The following is a 14,657-nucleotide window of genomic DNA, read 5'->3' as shown; positions in this document are numbered from 1 at the left end:
GGCCTCTCCCGTTGCGGAGCACAGGCTCCGGACGCGCAGGCTCAGCGGCCATGGCTCACGGGCCCAGCCACTCCGTGGCATGTGGGATCTTCCCGGACCGGGGCACGAACCCCCGTCCCCTGCATCGGCAGGCAGACACTCAACCACTGCGCCACCAGGGAAGCCCTTCTCTCTCACTCTTATTCAACTCCTAAATAACTAAGAGAATATGCTCACAAATGGTAAGCATGTTTTGGATGTTCGATGTGTGTTTGTGGGAAAGAACAAAAAAAAAACTGCCTCAATTAGGTCAAATATCATACAAGAGATGAATGAGATTAGAGATGGGATTGGGATTTGTGTTAGTGACTCAATAGCTAACCGATCACAGATATGACAGTGTAGTGCAATATGTAAATATACTTTTAAACAACTTCTCTTAAGTTATCTACTGTCTGTAAAGACAATCACACTCAACTGCTCTGCACTGAACCCCAGAGCTTCTGAGTTAGAATCTGTTAGAAATAGGTACACGTTTCATTGCTTTGGCAACATTTACGTGGCTCTGCATCAGGCAATACAACTGCTAAGATCACACCCTGGGAATTCAGGAAAGGCTAGTGTCCAGTTCTGATCGTTCTACCACCCAACTGTGATCTAGGGTAAATTCCTGATTAAAAAAAAAACAAAAAACCCTGAAGATGCTGAAACAGTATTCCCTACTTCACAGGGTCGTCATGGGGATAAAAGGTCATTAGGATAAAGTGCCTCTCACCCAGGAAACACTGATAAATGCTACTGATGCTACCATCATCATCATCATGACCGATCAAGGACATATTGCCACATGGAAATTCAACATTCCCTGGGCCATTCACAACTTTCCTTTAAAGGACTCATATTCTATGTGGGGTCTTAACACCTTCAAATAACAGAAAATACAAGTCTTTACGCCTTTTTTTCTGTAGCTAATTTTGGCATCTTTCAACTCTGTCCACTTAAGTGTCGGTTTAGCATATTCTTGTCACACAAAGAAGGTACTTCCCAAAGAGAGGAACAATGTGTCAAGTGACAAAGACATTGAGTGAAGTCTTTCACATCCTAGATTGTCCACGGTACAGCTCAGCTGGTCTCTGGGTTGGAAGGCCTGGGTCTACTTTGCTCGTCTGGTCCTTAGCACGTGGTCTGTGAAACAGAGGCAGCTGCGGGTAGAATTATAACACAAGCAGAACTGGCTTCAATTCTTCCTTCTTAGGTCTTTTTCTTCTTGTTCAGCTGTACAAGGAACTTGTCTGCCCTCTGTTCCTGCCAGGACGATGTTACATCTGCCTGGATAAGTAGGTCACCATTGTATATCAGGAAAGGTCTTATTTGTAATCATCAGGAACCGAATATGGCTAATTTGAGCAGAAAAGGAAACTTTTGGAAGTTTATGGTTAGGTCTCAGTAACTAGAAGCAGACTAAACAACCGAAAGCCAAGCCTATGCTATTGCAATTATAGGATCAGGCCAAAGTGATGTTATAAGTCCTAGCTGGCCTTGCTACCAAGCAGGAACAGGAAACAGGAGATTGACCCAGCACTGCTGGCCTTGCTTCTTTACATCATTTATTTGTAATTCAAAATCCAAGAGAGGGGCTTCCCTGGTGGCGCAGTGGTTGAGAGTCCGCCTGCCGATGCAGGGGACATGGGTTCGTGCCCCAGTCCAGGAAGATCCCACATGCCGCGGAGCGGCTAGGCCCATGAGCCATGGCCGCTGAGCCTGCGCGTCCAGAGCCTGTGCTCCGTAATGGGAGACGCCGCAACAGTGAGGCCCGTGTACCGCAAAAAAAAAAACAACAACAAAAAAAAACAAAAAACCAAGAGGGGGTACAGTTGGCCAACCCGAGGTCACCTGACTGTTTTCCATCTGTAAGGGAGACTGAGCATGTGAGTAAACAGTGTATCTGACATGTTCAGCTTGTATAACGAGAGGAAGGCTCTGTTTCTCACCAAGACCCACAAAGTGGAAAATTCCCCAAAGAGAAAGGAATTTCAGATCAGATGCTTGGAAAGTTAAAAACAACAACAACACACAAATGCAGATGTGGAATTAAAGACATGGAGTCATTAAGAACCTATATGTGGAGTGATTCAGACCTGAGTTCACATCTGGAGCAAGCTACTCAATCTTGCTGAGCTTCAATTTTCTCTAAAGGAAACAACATGGAAGATGATGTCCACATGTAACTTGTGGTACACATGAAGGAGGGTAGTACAGTATATGATGCCTGGCACATCCTATGCATTTTCTAAAACTACTACTAGTACTATTATTATTGTTACTTATTATACAATTTATTGTAGAAATTAACAGGGAGAGTATTAATAAATGTTAATACAGTGCTAAGTGTCACATTTATGATCTCAACTAATTATTTGTTGATTCAACAAACATTCCACATATCAGAAAATAACCTGTTAGTATATATATATATATTTTTTTTTTACAGAAGAAAAGAAACCGTGAGGCTTAGAAAGTGTAAACAATGTACCAAAAGTCACTCATTTAAGAGGTAACGGAATATTATTCAGCCTTAAAAAAATGAAGGAGATCCTTTCATTTGTGACAATATAGATGAAACAGGAGTGCATTATGCTGATGAAATAAGCCAGACAAGATAAATACAAATGATATCATTTATATATGGAATCTAAAAAGAAAAAAGCCACACTCATAGAAACAGAGAGTAGAAAACTGGTTGCCAGGGGCTGGGGTGTGGGTGGGGAAAAGAGGGGAAGACTGGTAAAAGGGTACAAACTTTCAGCTGCAGGATGAATAAGGTCTGAGGATCTACTGTATAACATAGTTACTACAGTCAATAACACTGTATTGTATAACTAACATTTTCTGAGAGAATAGAACTTAAGTGTTCTCACCAAAAAAAGAAAAAAAGGAAGAAGGTGTCATGAGCTGTTAGATGTATTAATTAACGTGATGGGAAGGATCCTTTTGCAATACACATGTATATCAAATCATCATGATATACTCTTTGACTATCTTACAATTTTGTCAATTATACCTCGATAAAACAGGAAAAATAGAGGTAATAAAGATGAGATTCCAATCCAGGATTATCTAGCTCAAAAAACTACACTCTTAACCATTACAATATAGTATCCATCCATATGTTGTAACTGTAAAATGCTTAACACAAAGGAAACGTTAAATAAATGGTATTTATTCTAACTCTAATGCTTACTAGATATGTTATGTGGTATGTTTTACTTCTAACTACAAGGGTATAAGGTGCAAATTCTCGCTACAGAACATAAAAGCCCCTGTGGTACCCTGTACGATAAATACAGTACCTGTAAATCTCTCATCTCTCAACCCAGAGTCTCCTCAAGTTGGAGGTCTTTACCCCCTTTATAATGTGGGAATAATGCCTTTCCCACATTTGCACTGGGCATGAAAATCCATACTTCCAGGTGTATACTGAACCTCCACTTAGCTCCTCGTCATCTTGGAATCACCAGACCAAAGATCATTTATTCCATTAATATAAATGATCTAGGGATAGAAGTACAGAATATACAGAGAGTGTTGGAGGAATCTAAACAACAAGTCCTCCACTCTCAAAACAAATTTTAGAGTTCCAAAAGTAAAGAGCAATGTTTGGAAATAAAACTAAAAATGAAACATCTACAATTAGCCAAGTATTTATTATGGGCCAGGCTACTTACTAGGCACTTGATAAACATTACAGCTCATCTTCCTGCAGTCCTTCAAAGCATATAATATTGTTTCTATTTCATAGAGAAGAAAATTGTATCTAAGCAGGTTAGTGATTAGCCCAAGACCACAGGGCTAGGCTGTAAGAAAAGAAGGCCAAGTTTCAGTGGTCAAAATGGTGATGGATGTTATAACTAGAAGATTATGGATAATCAAATAAAAATATTCAAAACGGTCCTAATGTATTATTAGGATTTCTTTAGAATAACTTGGGTGCCTTAGTGAATACAGTAGTGGTAGGCACTATAGTCTCTTTAATTTGCTAATCATACAAATCTACTTTAATATTCTTGGTGACAAGGAGCTAACTACTGATAAGACAGCTTCTTCAGTTTTGGGGCTACTCCAGGGTGAAATGCCGGAATGTCTTACTGCCTGCAATGTTACCTAGTTCTACCAGGGGGAATAAAGCAGAACAAATGGCCACTGTTCTTGACAAATGGATACAGTTTCAGTTTTTCAAAATGTCAGTGTCAGATTCATTCACTGTATCAGATAGATCTGTCAAATGGCTTTGCCCATTTACTAATGGATGGCACACTGCAGACACACGTTGGGTCAAAGGACTCAATGTCACCTCATTGATACTGTCATCAATATAATTTGTATTGGCATTTTGTCTCACCCTGACTTTAAGGACTATGTGGGGAGATCCAAGTCTCCAGACCATGGACTGATCACCTCTGCTTGACACAGTATTCTCTGCTCATTTCCAGAGGGGACCAAGGATGAGCTCTTGTACTTCTGAGTCTATTCACCCTACCTGGCAACACATACTAGCTGGGCTGATTGGATCAAGCAGGAGCCCCAGAGTTTAAATTTCCAGCTGCATTGGAGGAAACAGAGGCTATGCCCCAATCCCATAACCCCTCACTTCTTACTGCTAGCCTATCCTAGGCTGTTCTTGCTGATAGGAGTATTTCATGCTAAAAATTAATTTTGCTTACCTGATGGCAGTCACACAACCTCAAATGCCATTTTTATAAATAAGGCAACCACCAATGGAGTGTGATTTAGGGTTTTTTCTTCTGTAGACCCTGCCTACCCTATAAAATCTCCCATTACTGCATCATGGAGACTATAATCCCTTTCCGAGGGAATAGATTCTTTCCAACCATAAGATGAAATAAGAACCTACATTTCCATACTGCCCAAAAGGAAATACACTGATTACAAAATGCAGGAGAATGACTGATTTTCCACATTTGTTGTGTTCATTAAAGGGTTTTTGAATAGACTTGACAGTATTAAAGAAGTTCAACACACACAAAATAAAAATTAATAAATGAAGAGAAAAAAATTGCATTTACAACAAACAACAAAATAAACACATTGATATATAAAAGGTTGTTATACATCGATGAAAAATGGATGTCATAAAGTCACAAACTAAAAAGTATTAACAGCCAATAAAGATATGAAAATATGTTCAACCTTGCTATTATTAATCAAAGAAATACAAATAAAATAATTCAGGTGTCATATTTTACTGAGCTAGAATGACAACGTTTTAAAAAACTTGATAATACTGGTATTGATATTGATAATACTGGTACTGATGAGTGTGTGTAAGAAACCACACTGGATGTTAAATTCTTGGTAGAAATAAAAAGCACGGTAACCTTTCTGGAAGACAATATGTCAGTATGTACCAGAACTGACAACCAGCCATTCAAGTTCTAGAAGTCCATTCTAAGGAAATAAACAAATGCTCAAAGACATATGAACAAGGATGCTTGTCTCATTGTTTAGCAAAGCAAAACAGGAATAATCTAAATGTTGAACAGTAGGGACTGGTTCAATAAATAATAGAATGCTGTTCAACCATTAAAAATGCTGCTGCAGATTTTTATTAGGTGATGAGTAATCATACTTATATTACTAAATAAAAATGTTATAGAACTGTTTTGTAGTTTGATATAATAATTAAAGGTATTTTATACTTGCATTGTATTTATATGCACCCCGTCACAAAAAAGTTTCCAAAGATACCCTCAAAAATGTTACAGAGATGATTTATCAGAAATGGGATTTTGAGTTATTTTTCCTTTTTTCTTTAAATCCTTTCAATTTTGGAGTTTCTGCAATGAGCCTGTATTATTTTTACAATTAAAAATATTTAAATTTACAACAAAAGGATCTAAATTCCTCCAGTTTTCCATCCTGGCTCAGGGTATTTGTGTAAAAAAAAAAAAAAAAATCAGCTTATTTTCTCTTTTGCATCAATCTAAATTTACTTTTCGTAAGTTAACTATTTTAGTCTGGCAAAAGTTTCACACAGGAAAATTGTTAAGGTCTGAGTATGCTATTACCTTTAAAAGCACTGGAAACTTTGAAATTATTTCTTTCAGAATTTTCATATAATACTGAAAGGTGGGGGGGAGGTAGCAAAATGAAGGGAAATAGATAGTAGTAGTCAACTTCAATTAAGAAAAAGCAACAAGAGGCAGTTTGTACTCTTTTGATACGGCAGAAGCCCCATGTGTCAACTCATGCTAAAAAATGGATATATACACACACATATATATGTTTGTGTGTATTATATGTATATGTGACACACACACATCATTAATCCACAGCCTTAGGCTAATCACTCATTGTGGCAGAAACAACGAGCTGTTGACTACACTTTAATTAGCTCCTCCAGCCTGTAGAGGCATCACTAGGACCAAGATAGGAACAACATTCTCCATCTCTGCTTGCATCTGGGTATGGTTCTATCCCAAAGAATGTGACCAGAGGTGACCTGAAGAGTTTATGTCTGAAGGATAACGAGTTGATAATTGTAGCTTGCAGCTTCCTCTCTCCTTTCCTTTTTAGGACAAACGTAGAGCCACTTGATGAAGGTGGTGGGTCCCTGAATAACTGAGCAGAAAACTGACCCTCAGACCACCAAAGTCCATACTACACTCCTGAGTGAGTGAGAAATGAACTGTCCATGTGTTGCTCCACTGAGGTTTAAGGTATATTATTTAGTGTTTAACTAACGCATTTTTTCTTTAAACCTCAGTTGCCTTCTCTGTAAAATAAAGTCTTTGAAAAGGATCCACTGTAAGTTTTTTCCCTTGCTTATGTTTTTACCTTAGTTTTTAACTCTCAGAAACGTTGCGCGCATTCTACCTTTTAAGTTAGTAAGTCTACTTTTTTTCCCACAAAGACGGGTTCTTCAAGTTATGGAGAAGTCATAGCAGACTGTTGCTTCAGTTTAAGATACGCATTCACATATGAGATGAGAAGGGTGAGGACCCAGAGAAACGCCTTTGACAGAGGGGAGTGAGAGCACACTGAAGAATGTTTAGTAATAAAGAATTCAGATGGGAGAAACGGATGGGTTACATCGAACAGATTTGCTCAAAGGAATTCTGGAAAGGCAAATATGTGAAAATGTATAGCAAAGACATGGAATGCCTTTTGGTCCCTAAATGGATTTCATTTCAAAGACGTGCATATTGCAAATACATGTACCATAACACTTCTCTGTCCACTTCTAGAATCTTCTAAAGCCTGACAGAACATCTGCAGAGAGAGGATGTCATTCCAAGATAATCTACTGCAAGTGACTAAATTAAGATAAAAATGTCCTTACCCTTGAACAGTTTTTAAAGAGATTTTAGAAGAAAGGAGCCCTCCAGGGGGTTGTATAACTATATAATTGTACCCTTTCTAAAAGGCTATTTACAGATACATAATGTTTCCCCTCCATTCTTTAAAGTAAAATATAGGATAAAAAAAATAGTTTGGGGATAATATTTGTTTGGGACAGCAGGCACTGCTAATCAGTACCACTCTCTCCTTATTCCTTACTATCAGAGCCCTGGTTTAGGAGACCCCATTATCCTTAAGGCTAAGGTGGCCAGTTTAAAATCCGAGCTGATGAGATCTAAGTGCAAGTCTGCTGACCATCTGTGGTAAAAAATTTGCTCTCTGAGTTAGACACTGCCTTTTTTTTCTTACTTAATTTCTTTTTTTTTTCCTTTTCTTTCTTCCTGCCCCAATTGTTGGAACACTATTGGAGATTCTGGGGTCACTTTGAAGCTATGTGGACGTGCTAGAGATGTGGAAGCTGGAAGAGCGAAGCAACCCAGTCCCCTGGTGATGCCCTTCAGCAGCTGGACTAACGCTAGAGGGACTATCTCCAAACTTCCTGCTACCCGTGGAAAGTAAGGTAAATCACTCATTCACTTTCTGTTACCTACTACCTGATCCAGAACTCTAACCTCAGGGTTCTAGAACCCTTCTCAGTATCCCATAGTCATACTCATGTTCCGGACTCCTGATCATCAGACTTGCTTATAGCAGATGTATGGGGAGGGCAGGCTCTTCTGGAAGCCCTCATACTTCCTCCCCTACCCCCACCACACACAAATAATGATCTTTATGTCCACTCATCCTCCTATCTACACTCAGAGGCCAGGGCCCCCAGGAAGGCTTCACTGACAACCCTTTACTCCTCTCTACATGCAGAAAGGGTAGAGGTGTGGGCTCTGGAGTCAGACTTCCTAGACTTGAATTCTTAATCTGTTACTTACCAGTTTAGGACGTGGGCAAAGTAGTTACCTTCTCTGGACACCCCTGTAAAAGAGGAACACTAAGTAGCACCTACGTTCCTTACTGAAAGGATTAAATGAGCAAATGCAGGTAAAGTTCTTATAATTTTTTCTTGGGTCAATCAATTGTAGCTGCTATTGTTACCTTTGGCTAATTTAGGGCAGAGTCCCTTTGCCCTCCTTTGGTTCTCTGGGCCCGTCTCATTCACAACACACACAACCGCATACTGCATTCACAACACACACAACCGCATACTGCAGAGTTTTGAAAGGTGGTTCTCAAAATGTGGTCCCTGGGCCAGCAATATCAGCCACACCTGGGAACTGGTTAGAACTCTGGCCCTGGAGCCCAGCAATCTGTGTTTTAACAGTATTCTCAGGCATATCTGATGCACTCTAAAGGTTGACGACAACTGAGAACATCTGGCTCACACTCTCCTGGAGGCAGTCACCAAAAATAGAGTTACAGGACCTTACACCTTACCAGTTGGAGAAGGGGTCTAGTAATTGCCCTGGTTATCAGGCTTGTCATGATTTTTCAGCACATAAATGTTTGAGAATCACTGCCATTTTGAATGTGTGTTTCACTTGTCTGTTTTTCCAGTAGACTTCACTTCCTTGCAAGGAAGGTTTGTGAAGATTTGTTGCTGTTGTTTGCATTATTAGTTTTATTATGCTAATTCTAGAATCTCTGGCGCATAGTGCAATCTCAGGCAGGAAGTAGTGGCTCATTAAAACAGGTATCCCAAAAGTCTTAGTAGAACTTCAAGATTAATTCCTTCAGGAAGAGGTAAAATTGTCATTAGATGCAGATGATATGATACTATATATAGAAAACCCTAGAGACTCTACATGAAAACTACTACAACTGATAAACGAATTCAGCAAGGTAGCAGAATACAAGATTAACATACAGAAATTGGTTGCATTTCTTTATACCAACAATGAAATATCAGAAAGGGAATGTAAAAAAACAATGCCTTTTAAAATCACAACCCTCAAAATAAAATACTTAGGAATAAACCTCACCAAGAAGGCAAAAGACTTATACACTGAGAACTGTAAGACATTAATAAAGGAAAGTGAAGATGATTCAAAGAAATGGAAAGACATCTCATGTTCTTGGGTTGGAGGAATTAATATTGTTAAAATGCTCATACTACCCAAAGCAATCTACAGATTTAATGCGATCCCTATCAAATTACCCATGACATTTTTCATGCAATTAGAACAAATAATCCTAAAATTCATACAGAACCATAAAAGACCCAGAATTGCCAAAGCAATCCTGAAGAAAAAGAACAACGTTGGAGGCATAGCCACCCCAGACTCAGACAGTACTCCAAAGTCACAGTAATCAAAACAGCGTGGTATTGGCACAAAAACAGACATATGGATCAATGGAACAGAATACAGAGCCCAGAAATAAACCCACACACCTCAGTTAATCTTTGACAATTAATCTTTGACAAAGGAGGCAAGAATATATAATGGGAAAGAGACAGTCTCTTCCGCAAGTGGTGTTGGTAAAGTTGGACAGCCTTATATAAACCAGTGAAGTTAGAACACATCCTTTTACCATACACGAAAATAAACTCAAAATGTCTTAAAGACTTAAACATAAGACATGACACCATAAAACTTCTAGAAGAGAACACAGGCAAAATATTCTCTGACATAAATCATACCAATGTTTTCTTAGGTCAGTCTCCCAAGAAAATAGAAATAAAAATGAAAATAAACAAAGGGGACCGAATCAAACTTACAAGCTTTTGCACAGCAAAGGAAACCATAAACAAAATGAAAAGACAACCTACAGAATGGGAGAAAATATTTGCAAATGATGCGACCAGCAAGGGCTTAATTTCCAAAATATACAAACAGCTCATACAACTTGATGACAATAAAAGCAAACAACCCAATCAAAAAAATAGGCAGAAGACTTAAAGAGACATTTCTCCAAAGATGAAATAAAGATGGCCAATAGGCACATGAAAAGATGCTCAACACTGTCAATTATTAAAGAAATGCAAATCAAAACTACCATGAGGTACCACCTCACACCAGTCAGAATGGCCATCATTAAAAAGTCTACAAATAACATATGCTGGAGAGGGTGTGGAGAAAAGGGAATCCTCCTACAACACTGTTGGTGGGAATGTAAGTTGGTGCCGCCACTGTGGAAAACAGTATGGAGGTTCCTCAGAAAACTAAAATACACCTACCATATGATCCAGCAATCCCACTCCTGGGCGTATATCCAGACCAAACTAGAATTCAAAAAGACACATTCACCCTGATCTTCACAGCAGCAATATTCACAATAGCCAAGACATGGAAACAACCTAAATGTCCATCAACAGATGAATGGATAAAGACGATGGGGTACATATATATATACAATAAAATACTACTCAGCCATAAAAAAAAGAATGAAATAACGCCATTTGCAGCAGCAACATGGATGTAACTAGAGATTATCATACTAAGCAAAGTAAGTCAGAAAGAGAAAGACAAATACCATGATACCAGTTATGTGTGGAATCTAAAATATGACACAAATGAACCTATCTATGAAACAGAAACAGAATCAGAGACACAGAGAAGAGACTGGTGGCTGCCAAGGGGGAAGCAGGTGGGAGAGGGATGAACTGGGAGTTTGGGATTAGCAGATGCAAACTGGTATATATAGATTGGCTAAACAACAAGGTCCTACTATATAGCACAGGGAACTATATTCAATATCCTGTGATAAACCATAATGGAAAAGAATATGAAAAAGAATGTATATACATATGTATAACAGAGTCACTTTGCTGTACAGCAGTAATTAACACAACACTGTAAACCAAGTATACTTCAATAAAAAATAAGTTAATTAAATTTTTAAAAAGATTAATTCCTTCAGAAGAACAAGTACTACACATTCACAGAAAAAGCACCCTTTGAAAGTTTAAATTTTTGAATTTCTTTGCCACTTCCTTAGTTTTGATCATCTTGGACAATATATTTTTAATATTGACTTTTAAAAAGAATTGTGTTTCAGTGTTTGCTATCCTTAGAGAGACAGAAACAGATAAGTACAACTAAATACTTATTTTTCAAAAGTCTCAAAAGTATAAGGGAAATGAAAGTAATTATATCTTCAAATGATTTTGGGGTATGTTTCTAATTTCATACTTCTGATGCGATTAAAGATTAAAACTGTATTAAGACATTTGAGACATGTCGCATTGGTATTAAATGAATTTAATTTTGTATAAAGTGGCAGAAATATTTTCTTCAGCAAACATACCTGCAGATATAAAATCACAACCATAAATCTACAAAAAAGCAAGCTGTTGAATGAAATCTGATTGGTTATTTCCCTGCAGTATGGATCTGCTAATAATTTAATTTACTACTTGCTAACAGAAACCAAAATTTAAATATACATATATATGTGTGTGTATATATATATCTCTCTCTTCAATTTTAAATCATTCATATATATGAACAAGTATACATACACATATATAACAATTGTTCATATATATATATACAATTTAAATTGAAGAAAGTACATCTGGTGGCCTATTTTTTCCCCCCGATTTCTAAAGAACACCATATTCTATTCTAGGCAGTGGAATGTCAATCCACCTTAAGGGTTGTTCAATGAGCATATCTGAGAAACCACTGGTTTAGCCAATGATGTACTTATTGAGGGAGGCCCTAGTGCCACTGTCAAGAGCTTATCCACAGGAGAGATAAGAAGGTACTTGTTTGGTTTGTGAAAAGAAGGAGTAGTGAGGAATGGCAGGTAGCTGCAGGCTGATGACACGTGATGTCCGTATATATGTAGAACCAACACGCCCATAATTGCACCCGTTTTCCATACCCAAATCCAAAGCCTTTATATCATTAATCCCAGGCAAAAATGGTAAGATTCATGTGTGTTACTATCCCACGGCTTCAAGATGCCTCTAAACTCATATGAGTATGTCTTAGTTTTATCAGTGGAGGACAAACCAGGCTTCTATCACCAAGCCCCATTCCATAACAGGCAAACCAGTCCAAGACTTCTCTGAGTGCTGCAGGAGAGTCTATGGAAGGGGCGCTCACTCCACTGTGATGCCTAAAATGCCTTTGCACAGAGCAAACATTCAATACATGCTGAGTGAATGAATCAGTGAACTGGTGTCATAAAACAGGCTTATTTCAGGGAAATTCCATTCAACAGGCTGGCATTCCTTCCTACCCATCTTAACTGTTAAGCTTGCCATCAGACAAAAATTTAATTATAAAATGTTAGAGCTGAGGAAATTTTAGAAACTATCTACTCTCCAGAGGTATACAACTTTAATTCAGTGGTAAAAATCACTAGGAGTGATTTAGAAGTCCATCAGACCTGAGTCCAAATTCCACATCTACCATAATTTTGTGAGCAAATAACTACTTCTGAGGCTCTGTTCCATGTATGCATTATGGGATATCATAATAATACATACATTAATTGTATGACTATCAGGGGATGAAATGACACAACCCATTTGCCATGGTCGGCTAAGTAATTTGCACCAAGTAAGCACTCAAGACATTAGCCACTATTAATAGCGGAGAGATGAAAACAAAACTCTGGGACTGATGCCTACCCTAGTGGCCCCAGTGGTCATAATGACTGTCTTCCATTCAGCCTGCTCTCTTCTCACTAAGACTAAGGAAGAGAAGATGAACAAATTAGGAATAACAATTTGAAAATGGTTTTATACTCCCTGAATGAATGGAATTATAATAAAATGATTCATGAGTTCTGCAGAAATATGATGAGACTTTAGATCTTTCTGTTAGTTCTCTCCAAAACCAATTGATGGCCCTAAGATGTACCTTCCCACCCAGCCCCATCCTTACCAGGATCAAATATCATTGTAAATGGAAAAGTCAATAACACATAATCAACAAGCTAAGTTACAAGCCAGTGAAGTCTCGGAGCTTTGATAGAGAAAATTCAGATTTATCATGATATGTAAAAATAAGATGATATGAAGAACTCAATCTAAAAAATACTACCTGGAGATCTATAATCTCTACAATAGTGCTATAAAAAGTAAAGAGCTAGAAATCTATTTAGATGGTTTTCCTTATAAGAAAGCACTTTCTGTATAACTTTTAATGTACTTACTATTGATGAGAACAATTCAACAAAATTCAAATAAATATCTGCAGATGTCCTACAAGAAGAAAAGAACAGAGTTAGATGTGACAGGGGATAACCGGACTTCAGGATGAGTAAGACCCTATACTTGACCTCAATAAATTAACATGAAATACAGTGGATGAGTCATGTACAGAATGTCAGAATTCTAAAAGGCCAAGCTAAGTACCAAAAGGAACACGTGGGGACTCTTAAGAAGGAAATAAAATATTGGTTAGTTGATTACGAAAAGGCAGAAGGGAGTAGGTTCCCTTTGGCTGCTCTTTGAAGAGATCACTTCTTTTCCCCCCTAGTCCTGAGGCTAGGGTGGCATGGGCAATAGAGGAATGTGGGGACTGAGAATCATTTCTACTCACCAGAGTGGCTGGAAGCAGATTTTCTTACCAGGATGTAGTAGTATGCTAATATTTAAGGGTTCTTGAGGTCAGAGAGAAGGGTTTGAATACTCCGGCTCCATCTCTTGCTGTGGGTCAAGTTTCTTACCTTTCCAACACCTCGGCGTCTTTATCGGAAAATTGGGGACGATGATAATGTCTCCCACCTGAGTGTGAGAACTACATGATATAGTGCATACGCAGGGCTAAATTTGGTGCCTGGCAAACAGAAAGTGCTCAGTACGGCAGGCGAGTGTAGTGACAATAAAGGCAAAGATGACGGGGGTAGTGCCGGTGTTGCTTCTGCCCCCAGAACAGGCTCTGACTGGGAGACAGTTAAAGCACCTTTGGGTTCATGGGGGTTTATATATAAGCAACGGTTGATCAGTGTGAGCTGGTTGTCCAAATGATTATGTGCAATCTAAGAAAAAAATGGGCCTCGGATCTGCTCAGCTACTTAATAATATTAGCAGCGGTAGTAGTCAAAGAAGCTAAATTTTATTAAGTGTTTATATGCCAAACAACGTGCTGAACGTTTTAAAAGGATTTACTCACTTATTACAAGGAGGCTATATGCTAGGTCCTGATAATGTTATTCGTCTCTTTCAGATGTTGACTGAGCCTCAGACGGGTTACAAAAGCACCTAAGATCCCGTTGTCAGTACATGACGGAAATGAGTTCAAATCCAGCCTGTCTGACTTGTTCTTAATCACTAAGGTATGAAATTAAGCATGTTGCCCTTTGCCTGATTCTCCTTCTGAGGCCTGAATATTTCACTTAGCTGAGTGCCG

At 38.4% G+C, this 14,657-nt stretch overlaps 1 protein-coding gene and 1 pseudogene across 1 annotated transcript in view; one reads left to right on the top strand and one right to left on the bottom strand.

The window, feature by feature from the left end:
- Window positions 1-14,657, top strand: part of LOC125963839 (UDP-N-acetylglucosamine--peptide N-acetylglucosaminyltransferase 110 kDa subunit-like) — a 302,450-nt gene that overhangs the window by 202,376 nt on the left and 85,417 nt on the right. The window lies entirely within an intron of this gene.
- The window catches only part of LOC125963835 (UDP-N-acetylglucosamine--peptide N-acetylglucosaminyltransferase 110 kDa subunit-like), a 32,723-nt pseudogene that overhangs the window by 10,366 nt on the left and 7,700 nt on the right, over window positions 1-14,657 (bottom strand).

Source organism: Orcinus orca, chromosome 3 (assembly GCF_937001465.1).
Source record: "Orcinus orca chromosome 3, mOrcOrc1.1, whole genome shotgun sequence".
In the NCBI taxonomy this organism is placed as follows: domain Eukaryota; kingdom Metazoa; phylum Chordata; class Mammalia; order Artiodactyla; family Delphinidae; genus Orcinus; species Orcinus orca.
Note: the sequence above shows the minus strand (reverse complement) of the source record. Positions and strands in the feature narration are given on the sequence as shown.